At 27.9% G+C, this 15,010-nt stretch overlaps 2 pseudogenes; both read left to right on the top strand.

Annotated features, from left to right (window-relative positions):
• Positions 1–1,670: 1,670 nt before the first annotated feature.
• On the top strand, positions 1,671–6,511 carry LOC108465650 (calmodulin calcium-dependent NAD kinase-like; annotated as a pseudogene).
• A 928-nt stretch (positions 6,512–7,439) lies between these two features.
• Positions 7,440–9,049, top strand: LOC108465651 (40S ribosomal protein S15-4-like; annotated as a pseudogene).
• The last annotated feature ends 5,961 nt before the right edge of the window (positions 9,050–15,010 follow it).

The following is a 15,010-nucleotide window of genomic DNA, read 5'->3' as shown; positions in this document are numbered from 1 at the left end:
TTGGATATCCATTAGAAAATAAGAATGAGTTTCAACTTTAAATATGATGTAAGTCCAATATTAAATCTTAAAAAATAATAATTGAATATTTGTGGACGAAAATTAAAATTGATATCTTTAGTTAGTGCTCAAGTATCTTTACTTTTTGGGAGCAACTGTATTGATTGACTATGCCATGGTCACTAAAAATTCCATGATTTGCATTTTGGTCTTAGAAAATTATTACTTTTATTTCCACTTACTTTCACTATATACTATTTTATTCAATATTCCTTAGAAAAGGAAAACATCTTTCAAGAAATAAATTAAATAAATACTTGATGAATTAATGAGTATTATTCAAATAAATCCTTAAATTTCACATCCATATGAAAAGAAAAAAATCTTTTATCTCATCAAGTTAAATTTATAATTTTTATTTATTATCATGACAAGTGGTTTAAAATTTTCATAAGAAGGTTGATTTTAACTCATGTCTTTTTATTATTATTATTTTAAATAATTATCCTTTTTTTGTTATCCAAACTTAAACAACATATATTGAATTAATTGGTGATTTGGAATTAATTAATGTATATATATATTGAATTAACTAACAAGTTTCACATTTTAGCTTAACAACCTTTGTCCATTGGATTCCACGGCCTATAAAATGGAAATTCTAAAGTTGGTTGACCTTCATATTATAATGGTACAAGGTGTAAGATTTATATTTCCTTCCTAAGATAATGGGATTCCCTTCAATGAAGATTCACTGTTTTCATTACCTCATTATTGATATTTTAGAGTTTAATTTTGATATCAAATATTATTTACATACTGTATACTTCACTCTATTAATCGAGAAATTATTTGATGGACTCTTCCCACAGCATTATTTATAGTCTCTTTCAAATTATTTAATAAAATTTTAGTAATTTTTCATGTTATTGATATATAATTTTGATAATTTCATTCACCCTAAACACTAAAAACTAAACATTGAACCCTAAATCTTGATTCTCGAACTTTGAACTCGAAACTCATCTTGAACATTGAATCATGAATCTTAAACCCTACATTTGAATAATGAACCCCAAATTCCAAACTCAAATATTGATTTAAGGTTTAAGTTTAGGATTTAAGATTCAAGGTTTAAAATTTGGGTTCTAAGTTTTGGGTTTAAGTTCAAGATTCGGCGTAAAAATTACCAAAATTATATATTAATGACATGAAAAAATTACTAAAATGTCATTAAATAACTAGAAAAACCATAAATAATGTGATGGTAAATATAATTATTTGATCCACCCCAATTAAATTTTTTAAATTCTTCAAACGAATTAAACGTGTGACATCTATTTATATAATTAATTTTTATTACAAACCTATAATACATTCTCAGTCCACTTGTGAAAAATCGAATAATTTAATAGTTTGATGCTTTTGCCTTTTATCTTTTCAATCTTTATATTTTTAATTTTCTTTTCAGCAAAACCCGTGGAGTAACGATTTTAACTTTTAAGTTCAATAATTATGTTTTTTATTTCAACTTTAATAATAGTTTTTTTTTTCACTCTACCTACCTAATTATTTTGTCTTCTATCGACTAAACCCTTTCATCCCTAAAACTGAAATTAAATAACACAGGAACCCCATTTTAGACTTTTGACCAAAAAATTGAAACATTATACACTTTTTTTAGTTATCCATTTTTGTTTTACGGAATTGAATTTTATTTCAATATTTGTTCATAATTTAATGCCAAAAGAAGTTGACTTGCATTTTTCATCAACAAGTATAAAAGCCTCCCCCCATCTCCAAATCTCAACCGACCAAAGCCAAACACCCCCCCCAAAAAAAAAAAAAAAACTTCATTTTCCCAGAAAGTCCAAGTACTTTCCTGTTGCAATAATTTTTTTCTCAGTACTTATTTTTCCCAATAATTATCAACAATTATGATCCATTGTAAGCTCAGCTAATTGTTACCTTATTATATCTCTTTTTTAATTTCTGATACTGATTTTATTCCATATCACCAGATTATGGCCCTACTAAAATCATCATCATCCGATTCCTAACTGCTTCGATCATCGGAGCTGCATCAATCGCCGCCACGAGTTACTTCCGATCGAAGAGAAATCCCGTTAAAGATCGTCATCGAAGTCTTCTTATTCCACTGCAACAGAGGACAGGTTCCGGCCGTCTTGGAAACCGGGAAAGATTCTCTCACTATGTTGGTATTAAATTTTAGCTTTATTTTTCCCAAATAAACCCCTTTTTTTTATTGGGGAACTTTATTTTCTTAATCTAGGTTTTTTGCACAGCTAGGCAGCTTGGATTTGAAGATGCAAATGAGTGTCCGAAACTGTGCAAATTGGCTGAAAATTATCTGAAAAAACCCAAAGATTGTGAGGTTAAGATCTTTGAGTATTTTGCTGAAGAACCAGAAGCTGACATTTTATATGGAAAGTTGGTGGAGGAATTTGAGAGATGCATACTTAGCTATTTTGCTTTCCATTGGAGCCAAGCTCCTAATATGATTAGCCAGGTATAATATATATATATATATGAAAATCTCTTAATCATAATAATCTTTGATTAGGAATTTATTAATTAGTGAATGATTTAATGAAAATTGTTTTGCATTTCATGTCAGGTTTTGGGCGTTGAATCTGAGAAGAAAACAAAGCTAAAAGACTTTGTCATGGCAGCTACAAGGTGATTCCGACCTTTTTTTTTATTAATTACCAAAATAAAAATTTATCATTTATTAATTTACAATTTTTTAACCTTAAATTTATCAATTAAGTCTATTTTAATACTTATATATATTATTTTAACATCTGAACTTAATAATTAGGTTAACTCGAAAAATATAAAAGTTTAATGACATAAGAAATTATGTCACTTTCATAACTTGAAAATTATTTTTTAATTTTTAAAATAATGGCAAGAGCAAAATTAAAATATTATTTAAGGTCAAAATTGAATAAAAAATTAAGAGACCAACATGTAATTTTATTATTATATTAATTCATGATTTCTTAAAATTAAAGGGATTATATATATTTTTCTGAAAATAACTAAATGCGCACTTATAGGGCTAATTATATTTATATTATAATTTAAGTACATGAGAGAAATATTTTCAAAACTTTTATTACATCAGTTTTTTTTATATTTTAAAACATGTTTATATATATATATATATATTTGGTGAATTGTTTTATATTTTTATTTGTATTATGATAGTCCCACGATCAAGTATTATATTGTTTGGAGACAACTAATTTTGTGTTTTTCTTTTAATAGTCGAAATCTGAATCAATACAGCAATGCAAGTGGGTATTTTAAATTATTAATTAATTAATAGTCTACAATAAATATTTAATTAATTTGAAAGGTATGCATTCACAATGTTTTGTTCATTTGGTCGTTTTGAAAGTTTCATTCAAAAACATTATCATACTCTTTTTTTAACAATAATTTAAATTTTTATTTAAAAATGATGTAAAGCGAGATTTAATTCTTGAATTTAACATTTTCTTACATTGATTGTTGAGTTTTTTACACTAATTTTAGATTTTGATAATTTCTTTTAATTTAGTTCTCAAATTTAGAATTCATTAAAATATGATAAATGATACTTTAAGATTATGCAATAATATCACCTTAAAATTTTTTAAAAATACTTCAATTTTAAATATTTTTAAAACTTTAAGTGATGATTTGAGTGAAAGTGTCTAAATTCTAAAATTAATATGGAGAAAATAAATCAAAGATTAAATTAAATTTTTTATTAAATTTAAATACTAAATATTGTTTTATCTAAAAAACTTATGGAGAATCGACTTTTATTATAAAGCAAAATCAACAATTTACATTTTTTAAAGATTAACAACAAATGATTTTGTTAATTTGGATTGATTATAGGCAAACGAGATTTGAGAGGGTGATAAAGGATTTGAAGGTGGCTCGGGTTTTCTCGACGTTGGTGGAGGAAATGAAGGCGATGGGACGTGTGGACGGCGAAGCAAAGTGTACGGACGTGATGGTGCCGGTGGCCCACAGCCGGCGGAGCCCCGTGCTGTTGCTTATGGGCGGTGGTATGGGGGCCGGCAAAAGCACCGTCCTCAAAGATATTATTCTCAAAGAGTAAGGCTGGCTCCATATCGTTCCAAATTTTATTAATTATATAAAATATATAATTTATAAGTTAATATAATTATATTATCTTACAAAAAAATCTATTTTAAATTTTGTAAAGAAATATTATTATTTGAATTATACAGCATCAAATATAAGCACGTATTATAAGTAAATAATAAAATAAATGCTAAATTAATCACTTACTTTGTAATTGTCTAAATTCATCTTATTTTTAAATTAATATAATTTATCGTCCTCTTTCTAACCTCCAAAGCAAATTTAATATTGCAGTTTTTCTTTTATAATTTAGAAACAAATTTAATTAAAATGTAACAGTTAAATAATTTTAAAAAATAATTTAGAAACTATTTATATTAAATAATTTTCAAAAATTATATGAAAGTAAAAAAAATTATAATGAAATTCAATTTTTTTTTATTTTTTTATTTTAGTTTTATTCCTTCTTTTAGTATGTTATTTTTTTCACTACCGACAGTTCTCACCAATTTAGAAATGGGAAATTGACTCTTTTCGAAAAAGTCTTACAAGTATGTTCCTATGAAGCCGATGAATTTTTTAATTGGTTAGTATTGTTTTTAATCGGGTTTTGTTTCTCAATTTTACAAAAAACTTGAGTGTCTAAGACGGTAGGTTGTCGTCTCTTTAAACAATCTCGTACACTTGAGCTTTCATCAGAGTCAAAAGACAAAATCTCGATCAGGGATAATGTCAACCCATTGAGGAGTTCATCACCTTTGAATTTCGAAAAGAGTCAGCCTCCATCCACAATAATGGTTTCTGACAATTAAATTGGCATTTGCAGATCATTCTGGGCAGAAGCAGCAGCGAATGCTGTGGTTGTAGAGGCAGATGCATTCAAAGAAACAGATGTTATATTCAGAGCTCTCAGCTCTAGGGGCCACCATCATGATATACTTCCTACATCTGAACTTGTAAAGTTTATCCCTCACACCCGCCATTGATAACTTTTAAGCTCATCAATTCCCTATACAACAAACTACTTACATTTCAACTATATTCTATATATAGGTTCATCAATCCTCCACAGATGCTGCATCATCACTGCTAGTGACAGCATTGAATGAAGGGCGGATGTGATAATGGATGGGACTTTATCATGGGAGCCTTTCGTCGAGCAAACCATCGCCATGGCTCGGAACGTTCACAAACACCGTTATCGGATGGGGGTCGGATACAAGGTGGACGAAGATGGCAAAATTACTGAGAATTACTGGGAACAGATAGAAGAAGAGGAGGAAGAAAACGATGATCATCGAACACATAGGAAACCTTACAGAATTGAACTTGTTGGAGTTGTTTGTGATGCATATCTAGCTGTTGTTAGAGGTATAAGGTAAATGGCATTTGCCAGTTTGATTAATCTTCATCATTAAGAATAATTTTTTGTGTCTAATTTGGATTGAATTGTACAGGAGAGCTATAATGGTGAAAAGGGCAGTGAGAATAAATTCACAGCTAAAATCCCACAAAAGTTTTGCAAGTGCATTCCCAAGATATTGCCAATTTGTTGATAATGGCAAGCTTTATTGCACCAATGCTCTTAAAGGTCCTCCAAAGGTAAAAAGCCTTACTTATCAAACCCGGAGTTTAATTCGGTTCATTCATGACTTAGGATTCCGATCTCCAATAACCCCTTTTCCTTCTCCAATGTCCGTAATCATTGTTCAGCACGAACTTGGGGACCATGTTTTATGGTACCATTCAACCTCCCACTTTAAGTTGTTGGTTCCATGGGACCGGGACAATATTGCAAATGGTCCAATGAAACTGGTCCTTTCTGCAAACCCCATGTCAACTAACTTAATACTTTATTTCATTTATTGCTTCATCTTTTCTGAGTAATGTGTGTGTATATATGTATGTATATAAATGACAGTTGATAGCTTGGAAAGATGGAGAAAACAAGCTGTTGATAGATCCAGATGACATAAAATGGTTGTCAAATGTGAGCAAGTTGAACCCAGGTGCAGACTGTGTATATGAGCTTTATAACCAAGACCCTAGTCCAGTAGATAAGCCTGGCTCGGCCTGGAAAGACATTGTTTTGGACCCTTCAAGACCAACCATTCAATTTGAGCTAAAAGCTTCCATTCAAAGAATCGAAACAACGACGCTGACGACAACATCAATTGTAACATGAACACAAGTATATATAATCTAGCTTCATTGCAAAGAGTATGTTCAAGTTTTTTCAAAAAAAAATCGCCATTGAAAAAGCCTTCAATTTTGGTTTCAGATAAACAATCTCTCCAATGTATATCTTTCATGTAATATTCCACGAAGGTTACTGATAACTTTTGGCTTTTCAGGTTATTTTTTGGAATTTTGGTGAAGATAACTTCAACTCTACTCGTTTTTAAGTAAAATGCAGATACTAGAATATATTACTAAGTCGTATGGATGTATTTTTTGAAGATTGTGTTGGACACTATTTTCTAGGCTTGGAGAGTTTAGATTTGTACAAAATAAAAATTAAACTATGAGATTGATAGAGTTTTATTTTTCAAGACTCTCTTCAATATTTAAGTTGATAGAAAAAGATCAAAGAAGTGATTTTGGCATAATAAGAAGAAAGTGAAGTTAGAGACCAAAGAAAGTGTATATAAATATTTATATAGGGGTCTTCGATTGCCCTAAGATTGTTGCTTGCATGAGAGAGCATAGGGATCTAGGTGCTCGTACATGACTGGCGTTGTTGTCTTTGATGTTTGCAGCTTGCATGAGTGCATGGGGATTAAATTACCCATTGTATGTGATTAGTTAAAAGTAGATATTTTGATGTAGACATCTTTGAGAATTACTACTTGCATGAGTACGCCGAAATCAAATTGTCTATTGTATATGATTGATTGAATGATATGCTTTTGGTAATTTTATTAGTTTTGTGGTCTTACTTCTTTATTTATATCGAGTTTTTTTTTATATTGTAATTGATGATTCAAAGCTACTTATTATACTAAGTGTGACGTCTAACTTATACTATCATAAAATCAATCAAAAATCTCCCCACCTTATGGAAGTATGCCTCAACTCTACTTATACAACGTATGTGACTAGATAAATATAACTTTTTTGCCAAATTGAATTAAATCGAATCATTATAAAAATATTGTGACATTGGACCGTGGTTAATTAGTATTAGACCAGGGAAAAAGGTAGAATTTACTTCTAATCCAACTAAATCCAAATTAAGCCCATCGTAACAGCCCAAATAATTGCGGCCCAAATCTGGGACCTAAAGATCTGATTCTAGGGTTTTCACACCCTATATATGTAAGCAATTTATCAAAAGCCTCCTCTCATCTTCCACCTACTACAATCGAAACCCTTAGGCGGCGACTACTCGAGCTTCATAACACCCGAAGCTTTTAACTATGGTACTTACATTTGCTCCTTTCTTCTTCTTTTTCTTTCTTAGTTTTATTTCTTTTCTGTTTTTAATTTTTTGGCCTACTGTGTAATGTATTTACCGGTAACTTTTTATAGGCGGATGTAGAGACGGAGGTTGCGACGGCCGGTGTGCCCAAGAAGAGAACATTCAAGAAGTTTAGCTTCCGAGGTGTCGATTTGGATGCTCTCCTTGATATGTCCACTGATGAGCTTGTCAAGCTCTTCCCTGCTCGAGCTCGCAGAAGGTAGTAACACAATAGTCATTTTTTGCTAACATTTTCCCCCTCATTTTTAAATAAAAAAATATGAAATGGGTTTTATTTTTTTATTGTTTCTTTTTTGTTATGTGATTGTAGGTTCCAGAGGGTTTGAAGAGAAAGCCCATGGCTCTAATTAAAGCTTCGCAAGGCGGTAAGTTAATCTTTACTTTTTGCTCTTTTAGTTCTTGCTTTTTAATCGATTATATATATGGGGTTTATGTTTAGATCTAAGGTTGATAGGTTCATGTTGAGTTACTGAGAGTTTTCATTTTATTTTTGTAAATAGTTGTAGCATTTTCTCATTAATGTTTAAGCTGAAAGAAACATGGCATTAAAGAATTCTTCTATTGGCCTCATGAATCAAAAATTTATACTATTATTTATATATGAAGTGATTTTCATTGGAAATGTATTTTATTGTAGATCTTACTAGTTGAAGTTGATCTTTCCTTTCTTAGTAGAATGTTTTTGTAAATTGTTTTTACTTTTTTGTCTCATAACGTATCTCATTAACTTAATGATTATGTTCGGGTATTTTTATGAGTTACGAGTAATATAGCTTCTAATGCACATAACAATATAGTTTTGATTCGATGAAGGACTTGGTCTTAGTTTATTCTCATATGCTCTGCGTTTTTCCCAATATCAATCTCTTTTTACATGTTTTAAGTCCAATTTTAGGGTTCAAGTCCTAGGTTGTTGATTTGTCATAATAAATCTATAGCTTAAGTGAATATTATCAATGATTGAACAACATTACTGTTCGGTTGTTCTGCTAAGTTGACCATTTCACTCTTATAACATTTGCTCTGATGCATTGGTTCAGAAAAGGGAGGCTCCACCTGGTGAGAAGCCAGAACCAGTTAGAACCCACCTGCGTAACATGATCATTGTACCCGAAATGATTGGAAGCATTATCGGTGTGTACAATGGCAAGACATTCAACCAAGTTGAAATCAAGCCTGAAATGATTAGCCATTACCTTGCTGAGTTTTCTATTTCGTACAAGCCCGTCAAGCACGGTAGACCAGGTATTGGTGCTACCCATTCTTCCAGGTTCATTCCTCTAAAATGAAGTCTTATCCTTGCAACTTTGGATACTTTATTTGGTGTTTGTATGAAGAGATATTTTATGTTGATCAAATTTTGATTGATGCACTGTGACATTTTTATATCGTTCCGAATGTTATATTAGATAATGCAACTTGTTTTGCTTTTGGAGTTGATCTGCATGTTCCTTTAAACTTTTATCTTAGTTGATGTTAATGATTTGTTTATTTGCCCGTTGTTGCTTTGTGAAGCTTGGTGCCTTCTACTTAATCAATTTTAATCTTGACTAGTGTTCGTATTTCATGACGTACTGTGTGCGGTGTGGAATCCGCTACATTGGGCATTTTCCGAAACCTTAACATGGTTTGACTACTTGAATTGTGGCAAACCTACGCATGTTCAGTTCGGACATCTAAATACTCAAATTTCTAATTTGTAGTATTTATTATTCAAGGTAAAATTATAGTTGTGGTCCCTTAATAATGCCCGAATTGAAAGTCTAATTTTGATTTTTCTCTTAAAAACAACCTTATATATCATTATGCTAAGGTGATTTTTTTTTAGGTTTCAAGGTGCATTCAGAAAAGTTTTCATATATAGGTTGATTGGGAATAATTAATCTTATACATTCATAAACTATATTGAATTTTATAATATGAATCGACCGGTTGGAGCATTTTTATGTTGTGCTCCATAAATGAAATGATAAAATCAACAAAACATGGATTATTTTTCGGAAAGAAAAAACAACCTTAATCTGTCTTTTGTTTTAATTTGGTTACGTAAGTGCATTTGAATACAAATTCGATATTGGGTATAATATTTATTTAAAATAATATTTAAATTAAATTTTATGAACATTTAATATTAATTGTTTAAAGATTTTAGTGATGATATTTCACATATTAAAATAAATATTAACGAGTGACAATATTTTTATTGAATTTTCTAATATTAATGAATTTAAATATTATTTTAATGTTTATTTTTATTTTATAGCATTATATTTAAATGGATATGTTATTTCTCAATAGCATTTAATTTTTAAATCAAAATATTTTTAAAATCACATTTTTATAACGGCCTCAAATTGAACACTTAATTGAACTGCATACTCAAACCCTATGTTTTCACAATAGGGTCAAACAATATTGTCTTAGAATTTTAAAACTAAATTCATGAAATAAAATAGAAAACTTAAATGGGTAAAAAGAACTTAAAATTAAGAGAATGTAAATGAAAAAAAACATACGAATAGTGAAATCTAGTTATCAAATTGAGGCAAAACATTTTCACAATAGGAGCAAGTTATTGAGTCAAAGTGACCCATATTTTCCCATTAATCCAATCTTAACATTCAAAATTGCGCAATTTTCCATGCACGAATTGGAGGACGTGTGATATTGCGATGGGAGTAAGGTTAGAAAATATGAGTTATTTGTGAATTAAGAAATGGGTCCATTCCGAGGTCCCTGAAGTTTCCTCCCAGTTTCTTGTAAGGTTCTATCTAAGGCATTTTCTACTTTGGCAGCTTCGCCCTGTCAACGCACACATTGGACTAATCATCAGCATTACTGTTAAATACTAAGACTGCATCTTAATATTATTAATTTAATTCCATATATTTATATTATCTTTAACACAAGCTATATAATCGACCATATACATTTAAATATTTATTTATAGTATTATTATTAATGAAACAAAAATGAAAATTCTTAAAAATTCAAGATAATTAGATTACTAAAAAATTTAAATTTAATAGTTAAATGATCATTTTGTAACATTTCATACTTGAGTGATTAGATAAAAATGTACTAATAATTAGATAATTAAAAGAAAAATGTGACAACTAATATAATTTATCCTAAAATTTATTATCAATTTTTAAAAAATCAATTCATATATATAAAAATATATATATATATATATATATTTTTTTTTTTTGCAATAATTTTCAAGCAATCCTTTTCTAATGTTAAATCATAGTTTTCATCTCTTTATTAAGCTTTTATTTTATATTTAAACTGATTTTAGACTTTTCTTACATCCCTACACTACAACACACCAAAAGGAAAAAAAGTAGTTATTAATTACGATGAGTTGAAAACAATGTTTTTAGAAGAATCAGTGTAATAGTTAATGGTTTTAACTACTTGAAAAGTAAAGAATCCAAAATCGAAATAATAATGTCACAATATTTCTATATTTACCATATTAATTTAATTGCTTTTCAAGGTTTCATTAAGCATTGAAATTCATCTTTTGTAATAATCAGTGGATAGAATCTTAAGCAGGTATGTATATATATATATTAGCTTTGATCCATTTTTATCATATTAATGCTATTATATATTTGCTTATTTGAAGCACATCCTTTTTAGGGAATTTCTTGTCTTCAATTATCCCTGCTGGAATCTTTGCTACGATATGATTTTTTTTTTTTTTTATGAAGAATGCTTTCACATTTTCAAGCGATATTCTTCACATTGTTTTAAAGGTTAAAATCTATTGTTGGTCCTTATACTTCTACCAAATTTGAAATTTATCTGTACTTTAAAATTAAATTTTCAATTTTCTTACTTTTTCGATTTAAAGATCCTAGTTCAATCATAATTGTTGTTTGTAGTTTCTGTCAAAATTTATCAACTTAATATATTTATTCTCCATCAATCATATGCCACATTATATGATAATACCGTAATGAGCATGCGAACTTGATAATTTTTTTACGAGAAATATTAACAATGTTCATGATTCGATTATGATTTTCAAACCAAAAATATATAAGAATTTAACTTTTAAAATTTTTAAATACAAAACTATATCTCAATTTTTTTATCAAAATACAAGGATTAACAACACAATTTACCCTATTTTTAAAATTCATATAGATCATTGAAAGGAGCTTGCAATCAAGCAAGTTTGTCTTGAAATCAGTGCCCTCCTATTTTGATTGAAAAAAATTTAAGATTATCTATTCAATGAAGCATACCCTTTTTTTGAAATGTACTACCCATGCATTTAATTTTAGATCCCGAATATCATTATAATGATCGTAAATACAATAAATAATATCAAAATCAATAAATGTATCGTTATTGAAATTCTTAAAATGTTGTTCCAAATGCACCTTAAATTGGTTCATCTTTCTCTATTTTCACCAAATTCCTTGAAAAAAAAAACCTAGAAATTAGAAAAAAGCTAAATTTCATCTTTTTTGGAGTTGAATTTTAATTTTAGTTTTTTTTTTTTTTTTTGGTTTCTTTTTCTAAAATAGCTTTGCTTGTGGGGAGTTGCAAAGAATATAAACTTATAGAGTTGAAGGGGCAACTTTTACTTTATTAGTTGCATGAGAGGGAGATATTCCCCATCTTTGAATTTACTCCCCTTTTTTTCTTCTTTTTTCACCTAAGACTGCCCCCATCAATCATAACCCATGTGGGTCGATTTCGAAAATAAGTGTATGATATAGACATGTATTCGATATAAATATAAATATAAATTTTTAATATTTAAATTTAATCCTATATTTTTAGATGAATATGTGTTTGGAGCTCGGATATAACCTAATTTACTACTATTCTTTGCAAGACAAATCGATTATTCTCCTTTTAATTGAAACATCAGATATTTATATATATATATATATAAGGGACCATGCATGAGACTGAAATTATTTACAAAAAAAAATGCAGTGTGTCATTGTCGATTCAATTAAATGAGACTTTAAGTGCTAAATATAGTAAATAATTAATAAAAATATGTTTGAAGTTAGAAGGTTCATTTTTCAAATCTTATAGATGTTCTTAAAACAATTCGTATAATGTATTATCTATCTATTTTTAATTCAATCGGATTTAATTTTAATAATATCACTTAAAAACAGTTATTTTGAAAATATTATATATGTATATATATATATATATATATATCCCTTTTTATCTTTGTAATTTTGGAGACTGCAGTCAAACAAAAGAAGTTAAAAATGTAAGTGTACTTTGTACAAGATAAAATTATAATATTTTAGAAAGATCAAAGTTAAAGAGTATTAAATTGAATTAGTAATTTTTTTGGAAGCATTAAAATGAAAATTTTATATTTAATCAATATGCTAAAAGGACTTACTTTTATTATATTAGGGGCCAAAATTAAAATTTCCATTTTTCAAAGAATGCCCTACTTATCTTTGGCTACGTTATTATATAATCAAACAAATAAATATTGAACCCAAACTAAATTAGAAAGAATTTAAACAATGCCAATATGATAGAACTTAAAAAGAGATATAGGTTCAAATTTTAGAATCGATATTATTAAGAAGGATAACTACAAGCTTCAAACATAGACTATAAAATGAACATGAAAAATATAAATAAATAAAAACCTAATTGATTTAATAAATACTTTTATTAAAAATTAAAAAATACTTTAATATATTTACTTTTATTTTGTTTTTCTTTCTCTAGATAAGGCTTTAGTTGAAAGAGTGTTTAAGCTTTGAATTCATAGCATTATTTTCTTGACTTCAAAAAAAGAAAAACCCTTAAAATATTGATATAGATAATGAGAAAATAGGTTTGTTTTTCAAAAATTGCTAATGCTGATGGACAAATTTAACAAGCTGGCAAATTTAATTTAATACTTCTTAGCCTACCATTGCATGATCATAATAATTATAAATTTTTAAGATTTTAATTTCAAGAAAGTCAAACAAAACTAAAAAATTCTTTTAAAATTCATATTAATTTTTTATTACAATAATTTTTCTATTCACCTTAGATATCATTCAAAGTTCAAACTTATTGATTGAATATTAATTCAGTTGGTATTAATATTATTATTAAAATAGAAATACGTAAATTGAGTATACTAATGTATATTTATTTTCTTATTTAAGGGTTAGGAGAAGTTATTATTATAAATAAAATTAGAGAATGATATAATGTTAAATAACATTATCTAAATTATTAATCGTACATAAGATTTTAAATACATGAGATAAATCTAGGTTAAGCCTTTTCAAAGACATTGGCAAAGAAAAATAACTGAAATTATTATCATCCGTATAATTAAGTAAGAAATGACATCATATGATGCAACGTACTTATAATTAAGTAATCAATCCTAATTTAATTAATTAAGAGCAGTCAAAGAGGAGGGAAACATCTTGAGTATGCATTATAACAAAAGTGATTCCTATGCTCGATAAAGTCATTTATTATATATTTTTTAACTTTTTTTCTTTTTCAAAAATACAAGTTGTGATGCCCAAATCTACACTTTTTAGCACTTTTTGGTTACGATTTGAAAATTATTTATAAAAGGAAAATATATATCTCTTTTTTTCATTATCAACTAGGGTTTATTTTCATGACAAAAATGCTTTAAAAGGTAAAATTGTTCAAACATCCAAACAAAATTGAAGTGTATGTCCGTACTCGACGTAGTTTATTTTTATTAATTGTATAAATATATATATATATATATACTAACGTGATACAATACAAATACTAAGAGAAATATATTGTAAACATGTTACAATTATTCTAATTATAATTTTTAGATTTAATATTTGTAATTATAATTATAATTGTATTTTGTATATTTATAATAAAGTTTATTCTTTTCTTAATTATTCTCAAGAAAATTTCTTTCCCATATTTTTATTACTTTGGGCCCTAAAATGGATTGGACAAAACAGTTTGGAGGTTAGGTGACCCATTCAAAATGGCTTAAAGATAGAAATATAATTAAAACTTTTTAATAATTTATTTAATTAGTTTTGATGTTTTGCAATTTAAATTTTCAATATAGAAAAAATAATTTTGAACTTTTAGTAAGGATACACAAGTACAATTTGATAATTTTTTTAATCTATTATTTTAGTGTCTATCTTCTTTTTTTTACTTTAATCCTTAACTTTTTTTTACCCCAATCAATACATAGAAAATTATACATTTTTTGTGACCAAAATGAAAGCGACCTTGAAGTTGGGTAACCAAAATGAAAGTGTAAGCATAATATGATGTGTATAGTTAACCGCTGTTAGAGATTTAACGCTTAAGCAACTAAAATGAAAGTACCTTAAAAGTTGAATGATGAAATTGCAACAATTTCATTTCGAGTGACCAAAA

This window comes from Gossypium arboreum, chromosome 9 (genome assembly GCF_025698485.1).
Source record: "Gossypium arboreum isolate Shixiya-1 chromosome 9, ASM2569848v2, whole genome shotgun sequence".
In the NCBI taxonomy this organism is placed as follows: domain Eukaryota; kingdom Viridiplantae; phylum Streptophyta; class Magnoliopsida; order Malvales; family Malvaceae; genus Gossypium; species Gossypium arboreum.
This window is presented reverse-complemented; position numbering and strand designations above follow the sequence as displayed.